Source organism: Ictidomys tridecemlineatus, unplaced genomic scaffold (assembly GCF_052094955.1).
Source record: "Ictidomys tridecemlineatus isolate mIctTri1 unplaced genomic scaffold, mIctTri1.hap1 Scaffold_369, whole genome shotgun sequence".
In the NCBI taxonomy this organism is placed as follows: domain Eukaryota; kingdom Metazoa; phylum Chordata; class Mammalia; order Rodentia; family Sciuridae; genus Ictidomys; species Ictidomys tridecemlineatus.
In genome coordinates, this window is record NW_027522469.1 from 58927 (window position 1) to 66686 (window position 7760).

The window sequence follows — 7760 nt, forward strand, 5'->3', positions numbered from 1 at the left end:
TAAACGTACATCTCTCTTAAATAAACTTAATCTCTCCCCTTTGGCTAAACATTCAGATCATCTCCAGTCCTATAAATTTTTTAATGAACATTTTCCTACACAAACATATGTGACCATTTCGAATTATCTCTTCAGAATAAAATTTAAATCTGATATAAAAGAATTTGTTGTGCAGTTTCTATTTAAAACTAGTTCATGAGAGAAATTATATTAAGTGAAATAAGCCAGACACATAAAGAGAAATAGCAGTTTTTCACTTCTTTGTGGAAGCTAAAATGTTGATCTCCGAGAAGTACGGAGTAGAGCGGTGGTTATTGGAGCCTGGGAGAGAATCACAAAAATCATTGTGAGTCTGATTTCTCAAAGACACATGTGAAGGACTGCCTGAACCATGCCCTCTGAGTGTGGTCTTTAAAAAAAATAAGAGTGGACTTCTAACAGGGTCCTCAGAAAATCTCTCTTCTCTCCTCAGTGGGCAGCAGGAGGTCCATGGGTCTGGCTGCCTAGGAGCTAGCTGTGGTGTGCAAATTGGCAGGACCAGGACGGGCTGGAGAATCTCAATAATCACTAGTAGACCAATTCTAGGTGAGGGCAGGCTGCAAACAGGCCATCCAGAAGGAAATGGCTTGAGCTATGAAAATGACAGAATCTGTGGATTTAGGAAACGGTTGTGGTCCAATCCACTCATAACTCCTACTCCCTGGGTGAGTTCAAGGTTGCCACAGTTACCACAGGCCTGACCAGAACAACCCGGAGGGGGAGATGCACTCTGGCGTCCTGGCTTGAAGGTTTGGTCTGGGGCCAGCTGACACATAGCTGCTGGCCTGAGATGAGGTGGGACACCGAGGTGGAAGAAAACAAGGGGGGAAGCGTCCCTAGCTCATGGCAGCCAGAAGGTTGGGGCTGGGGAGGGGACAGGAGGAGACAGTTCGCAGGGGACAAGATGTGATTCCCCAGGGCATGTCCCCGGCCACACTCCACCTGCCCACACTCCTCTCAGTACAGTGGGCCTTTCAGATAATTAACCCACAAAATGGATGGATCCACAGATTAGGTCACAAGTCTCACAGTCTAATCATTTCACCTGTGAACTCTGCTACTGTGGCTGACCCTGAGCTTTTGGTGGGGGATACCTTATTTCTAAGCCATAATAGTCTCTACAGTCCATGTGCTTTGGTTAGAATACCTTCATGTAGTCTGGGAGAGTAATAGGGTGCCAAAAGAAGATTAAAAGGAAATATCTGGTAACTGAAGATGTGACATTTGGAGCTTGGGGAAAAGCTCTGAAGAGGAGCCCTGGGTGGAGCACTTAAAAGTCCTGGTAACGAGGACACAAGAGGGCACCTGGTCTGTGGGGTAGCTGAGTGGCAGTGGGGTCACTCATTAAAACATATAAAAAAATGTGAAGGAGCGTGTCTGCGGAGAGGAAATGAGGGAAAGGAGGTTGGGCCTCGAGTCTGGGTACCTGCGGGGTCTCCCGAAGAAGATTCCAGGAGGCAGCGGGACACATTCCCAGGAGATAGGCTTGGGAGTCATGGCTTAGAGTGACTGTGGAAGTCACAGGTGCTCACAAAGCCAAAAGAGAGCAGGATGAGGAGAGAGGGCCTGATGGACTGTGCAGAAGAGAAGGTGTCTAGAAGGAGGCTCGTCAGCTATCAGCAATCATTTTGCACCACCGTGTAAAAGCTCTGCTCTTTGTACCAGGCCTTCTGCACCCCAGTCTAAAACCTCTGCTCTGTATAACAGTCCTTCTGCACCCCAGTCAACAACCTCTGCTCCCTGCAACAATTCTTCTCCACCCCAGTCTCCAAGTTCTGCTCTCTGAAGCACTCTTTCTGCACCCCAGTCTCGAACATCTGCTCTCTGCAGCAGTCCTTCTACACATCAGTCTGCAAACTCTGCTCTCTGCAACAATCATTCTGCACCCCAGTCTCCAACCTCTGCTCTCTGTAACAGTCCTTCTATACCTCAGTCTCCAAACTCTGCTCTCTGTAACGGTACTTCCGCACCCCAGTCTCCAAACTCTGCTTTGTGTATCAGTAGTTCTGCAACCGAGTCTCCAAACTCTGCTCTCTGTAACAGTCCTTGTGCACCCCAGTCAAAAATCTATGCTCTCTGCAACATTTCTTCTGCACCGCAGTATCCAACCTATGCTCTCTGTTACTGTCCTTCTGCACGTCAGTCTCCACCCTCTGCTCTCTGCAACGATACTTCTGCACCCCAGGCTTAAAACTCTACTCTCTGTAACAGTCTTTCTGCACCTCAGTCTCTAACCTCTGCTCTCTGTAAAAATCTTTCTGCAACTCAATCTCCAACCTCTGCTCTCTGTAACAGTCCTTCTGCAACTCAGTATCCAACCTCTGCTCTCTGTAATAATCCTTCTGCACCTCAGTCTCCAACCAATGCTCTCTGTAACAGGCCTTCTGCACTGCAGTCTCCAACCTCTGCTCTCTGTAACAGTTCTTCTGCAACCCAGTCTTCAAGTTCTACTCTCTGTTACAGTCCTGTTGCACTCGAATCAAAACTCTGCACTCTGTAACAATCTTTCTGAACCCCAGTCTCAAAACTCTCCTCTCTTTAACAGTTTTTCTGAGCCAGAATCTCCAAACTCCACTCTCCGTAACACTCCATATGAAACCCAGTCTCCATCCTCTGCTCTCTTTAAGAATCCTTCTGCACCCCAGTCTCCAACCTCTGCTCTTTGTAAAAGTTTTTCTGCACCTCAGTCTCCAACCTCTGCTCTCTGTAACGATTCTTCTGCACCTCAGTCTCCAACCTCTGCTCTCTGTAACAGTCCTTCTGCATCCCAGTCTCCAACCTCTGCTCTCTGCAATGATCCTTCTTCTCCCCAGGCTCCACCCTCTGCTCTCTGCAATGGTCCTTCTGTACCCCAGTCTCCAAACTCTGCTCTTTGTAACAGTCCTTCTGTACTGTAGTCTCCAACCTCTTCTCTCTGTAACGGTCCTTCTGCACCACAATTGCCAAACTCTTCTTTCTATAATAGTGCTTCTGCACCTCAGACTCCAACTTATGCTATCTGTAACAGTCCATCTGCACCTCAGTCTGAAACCTTTGCTCTCTGCAACAATCCTTCTGTACCCAGTCTACGAACTGTGCTATCTGTAACAGTCCTTTTGAACCCCAGTCTCCAAACTCTGCTCTCTATAAAATGCCTTCTGCACTCCAGTTTCCAAACTCTGCTCTCTGTAACAGGCCTTCTGCACTCCAGTCTCCAACCTTTTATCTCTGCAATGATCTTTCTGCACCTCAGTTTCCAACCTCTACTCTCTGCAACAGTTTTCTGCACCCCAGTCTCCAACCTCTGCTCAATGTAAGATTCTTATGCACCTCAGTCTCAAACCTCTGCTCTCTGTATAAGTCCATATGCACACCAGTATCAAACCTCTGCTCTCTTTAACAATCTTAGGCACCTAAATCTCCAACTTCAGATGTCTGCATCGGTCCTTCTGCACCCCAGTCTCCAAACTCTGATCTCTGCAACAGTCCTTCTGCACCACAGTCTCCCAAGTCTGCTTTCTGTATCAGTTCTCCTGCACCCCAGTCTCCAACCTCTGCTCTCTGTAACAGTCCTTCTGCACCTCAGTCTACAACCTCTGCTCTCTGTAACAGTCCTTCTGAAACCTAGTCTCCAAACTCTACACTCTGCAACATTTTTTCTGCACCCCAGTCTCCAACCTGTGCTCTCTGTAACTGTCCTTCTGCACCCCAGTCTCCAACATCTGCTCTCTGTAAGTATCATTCTCCACCATATTCTCCAACCTCTGCTCTCCTCAACTATCATTCCGCACCTCAGTCTCCAACCTCTGCTCTGTGCAACGATCCTTCTGCACCCCAGTCTTCAACCACTGGTCTCTGTAACAGACCTTATGCAGCTCAGTCTCCCAGTCTATGCTCTCTGTAAGATACTTCTGCAAACCAGTCTACAACATCTGCTCTCTGCAATGATCCTTTAGAACCCCAGTCTCCAACCTCTGCTCCCTGTAACAGTTTTTCTGTACAGCAGTTTCCAAACTCTGCTCTCTGTAACGGTCTTTCTATACCCCAGTCTCCAACCTCTACTTTCTGTATTAGTCTTTCTGCACCCAAGTCTACTAACTCTGCTCTCTGTAACAGTTATTCTGCAACTCAGTCTTCAAACTCTACACTCTGCAACAGTCTTCTGCACCCCAGTCTCCACCCTCTACTCTCAGAAACGGTTCTTCCGCACCCCAATCTCCAAACTCTGCTCTCTGTAACACTCCTTCTGCACTCAAGTCTCCACCCTGTGATCTCTGTGATCTCTGTAACAATTCGTCTGGACATCAGTCTCCAACATCTGCTCTATACAACCTTCTTTATGCTCCTCAGTCTCCAAACACTACTCTCTGAAAAACTCCTTCTGCACCTCAATCTCCAAACTCTGCTCTCTGTAACATTCCTTCTGCACCCCAATCTCCAAACTCTTCTCCCTGTAACATTCCTTCTGCTCCCCAATCTCCAAAGTCTGCTCTCTTTAATAGGCCTTCTGCACCCAAGCCTCCAATTTCTGCTCTCTGCAGTGATTCTTCTGCACCCCAGGATCCAACATCTGCTCTCTGCAACAGTACTTCTGCACCTCAGTCTGAAAATACTGCACCTCTGTCTCCAAAATGATCTCTGTAAGATCCTTCTGCAACCCAGTCATGAAACTGTGCTATTTGTAACAGTTCATCTGCACCCCAGTCTCCAACCTCTGCTCTCTGCAACAGTCCTTCTGCACCCCAGTCTCCAAACTCTACTCTCTGTAAGATCCTTCTGCACCAAAGTCTTTAACTTCTTTTCTCTGTATCAGTCCTTGTGCACGCTGGTCTCCAAACTTTGCTCTCTGCCAAAGTCCTTAAGCACCCAAGTCTTCAAACTCTGCTGTCTGCAACATTTCTTCTGCACCTCAGTCTCCAACCTGTGCTCTCTGTGACAGTCCTTCTGCACCCCAGTCTCCACTATCTGCTCTCTGCAACGATCCTTCTTCTATCCAGTCTCCAAACTCTGCTCTCTGTAAAAGTCCTTTTGTATCACAGTCTCCAACCTCTTCTCTTTGTAACGGTCCATCTGATCCCCAATTGCCAACCTCTGCTTTCTGTAACAGTCCGTCTGCACCCCAGTCTCCAAACTCTTTTCTCTGCAATGATCCTTCTGCACCTCAGTCTCCTACCTCTGCTCTCTGTAAAAGTCCTTCTGCACCTCAGTCTCTATTCTTTGCTCTCTTTAATGGTCCTTCTGAACCCCAGTATCCAATCTCTGCTGTCTATAACAATCCCTCTGCACCTCTGTCTCCAATGTCTGCTCTCTGTAACAGTCCTTCTGCACCCCAGTCTCCAACATCTGCTTTCTGTAACAGGTCTTCTGCAACTCAGTCACCAAACTCTTCTCTTTGCAACAGTCCTTCTGCACCTCAGTCTTCAACCTCTGCTCTCTGTAAGATCCTTCTGCACCCCGGTTTTCAAAGTTTGCTCTCTGTAACCGTCATTGTGCACGTCAGTCTCCAACCTCATCCCTCTGCAACAGCCCTTCTGCACCCCAGTATCCAAATTCTGTTCTCTGCAGCAGTCATTCTGCACCCCAGTCTCAAACCCTCTGCTCTCTGCTACAGTCCTTCTGCACCCTAGTCTCCAACTTCTGCTCTCTGCAACATCTCTTCTGCACCCAGTCTTTTAACTGTGCTCTCTGTAACTATCCTACTGCACCCCCGGTCTCAAACTCTGCTCTCTGTAGCGATCCATCTGCACCTCAGTCTCCAACCTCTGCTGTCTGCAACAATCCTTCTGCACCCCAGTCTCCAACGTCTGTTGTCTGCAAGAGTGCTTCTGAGCCCAGTCTCCAGGCTCTGCTCTCTGTAACATCCTTCTGTACCCCATTATCCAAACTCTACTCTAGGTGACATTCCTTCTTCACCCCAGTCTCCACCCGCTGCTCTTTGTAACGGTACTTCTGTACCGCAGTCTCCAATCAATCTCTGCTCACTGCAACATTTCTTCTGCACCCCAGTCTTCGAACTGTGCTCTCTGTAACTGTCTTTTTAACTCAAGTCTCCAACGTCTGCTCACTGTAACGATCCTTCTGAACCTCAGTCTCCAACCTCTGCTCTCGGCAACGATGGTTCTGAACCTCAGTTTCCAACCGCTGCTCTCTGCAACGATCGCTCTGCACCCCAGTTTCCAAACTCTGCTCTCTGTTACAGTCCTCCTACACTTCAGTCTCCAAACTCTACTATGTGTACCAATCTTTCTTCACCTCAGTCTCTAACCTCTGCTCTCTTTAACAGTCTTTCTGCACCTCAGTCTCCAATCTCTTCTCTCTGCAACAGTCCTTCTGCACCCCAGTCTCCAAACTTTGCTCTCTGTAACAGTTCTTCTGCACCCCAATCTCGAACCTCTGCACTCTGTAACAATCCTTCTGCACCTCAGTCTCCAACGTCTGCTCTCTGTAACAGTCCTTCTGCATCCTAGTCTCCAACATCTGCTCTCTACAACGGTCCTTCTGCACCAAAGTCTCCAAACTCTGCTCTCTCTAACAGTACTTCTGTACCGCAGTGTCCAACCTCTTGTCTCTATAACTGTCCTTCTGCACACAAATTGCCAACCTCTGCTTTCTGTAACAGTCTTTCTGCACCTCAGATTCCAACCTCTGCTCTCTGTAACAGTCCTCCTAATCCTCAGTCTGAAACCTCTGCTCTCTGCAACGATCCTTCTGCACCCCAGTCTCCAAAATGTGCTTTCTGTAACAATCCTTCTGCACCCCAGTCTCCAACCTCTGCTCTCTGCAACGATTCTTCTGCACTTAAGTCTCCAACCTCTGTTCTCTGCAACGATCCTTTTGCACCACAGTTTCCAACCTCTGAACTCTGTAACAGTTCATTTACACCCCAGTCTCTAACCTCTTTTCGCAGCTACAGTACTTCTGCACCCCAGTCTCCAACCTCTGCTCTCTGCAACATTTTTTCTGCACCCAAATATCCAACCTGTGCTCTCTGTAACTGTCCTGCTGCACCCCAGTCTCCAACCTCTGCTCTCTGTAGTGATCCTTCTGCACCTCATTCTCCAACCTCTGCTCCCTGCAACGGTTTTTCTGCACCCAAGTCTCAATCCTCTACTCTCTGTAAGAATCCTTTTGCACCCCAGTCTCCAACCTCTCTTTTCTGTAAATGTCCTTCTGCACTTAAGTCTCCAAGTTCTGCAATCTGTAACAGTCCTTCTGCACCCCAGTCTCAAAACTCTGCACTCAAAAATGATCTTCCTGCACCTTAGTCTCCAATGTCTTCTCTCTTTAATAGTCCTTCTGCACCCAGTCTCCAACCTCTGCTGTCTGCAAGGATTTTTCTTGTTTCCAGTCTCCAAACTCTGCTCTCTGCAATGGTCCATCTATATCCCAGTTTCCAAAATATGCTCTCTTTAACACTCCTTCTGCACCTCAGTCTCCAAAATCTGCTCTCTGAAACAGTCCTACTGCACCCCTGTCTCAAACCTCTGCTCTCAGTAACAGTTCTTCTGCACCCCAATTTCCAAACTCTGCTCTCTGTAACACTCCTTCTGCACCCCAGTCTCAACCCTCTACTCTTTGTAAAAGTACTTCTGCACCTCAGTCTCAAACCTCTGCTCTCTCTAAGATCCTTCTGCAACCCATTCTCCAAACGCTGCTCTCTGTAAGAGTCTTCTGCACCCCAGTCTCCAAACTCTGCTCTCTGTAACAGGCCTTCTGCACACCAGTCTCTAACCTGTGCTCTC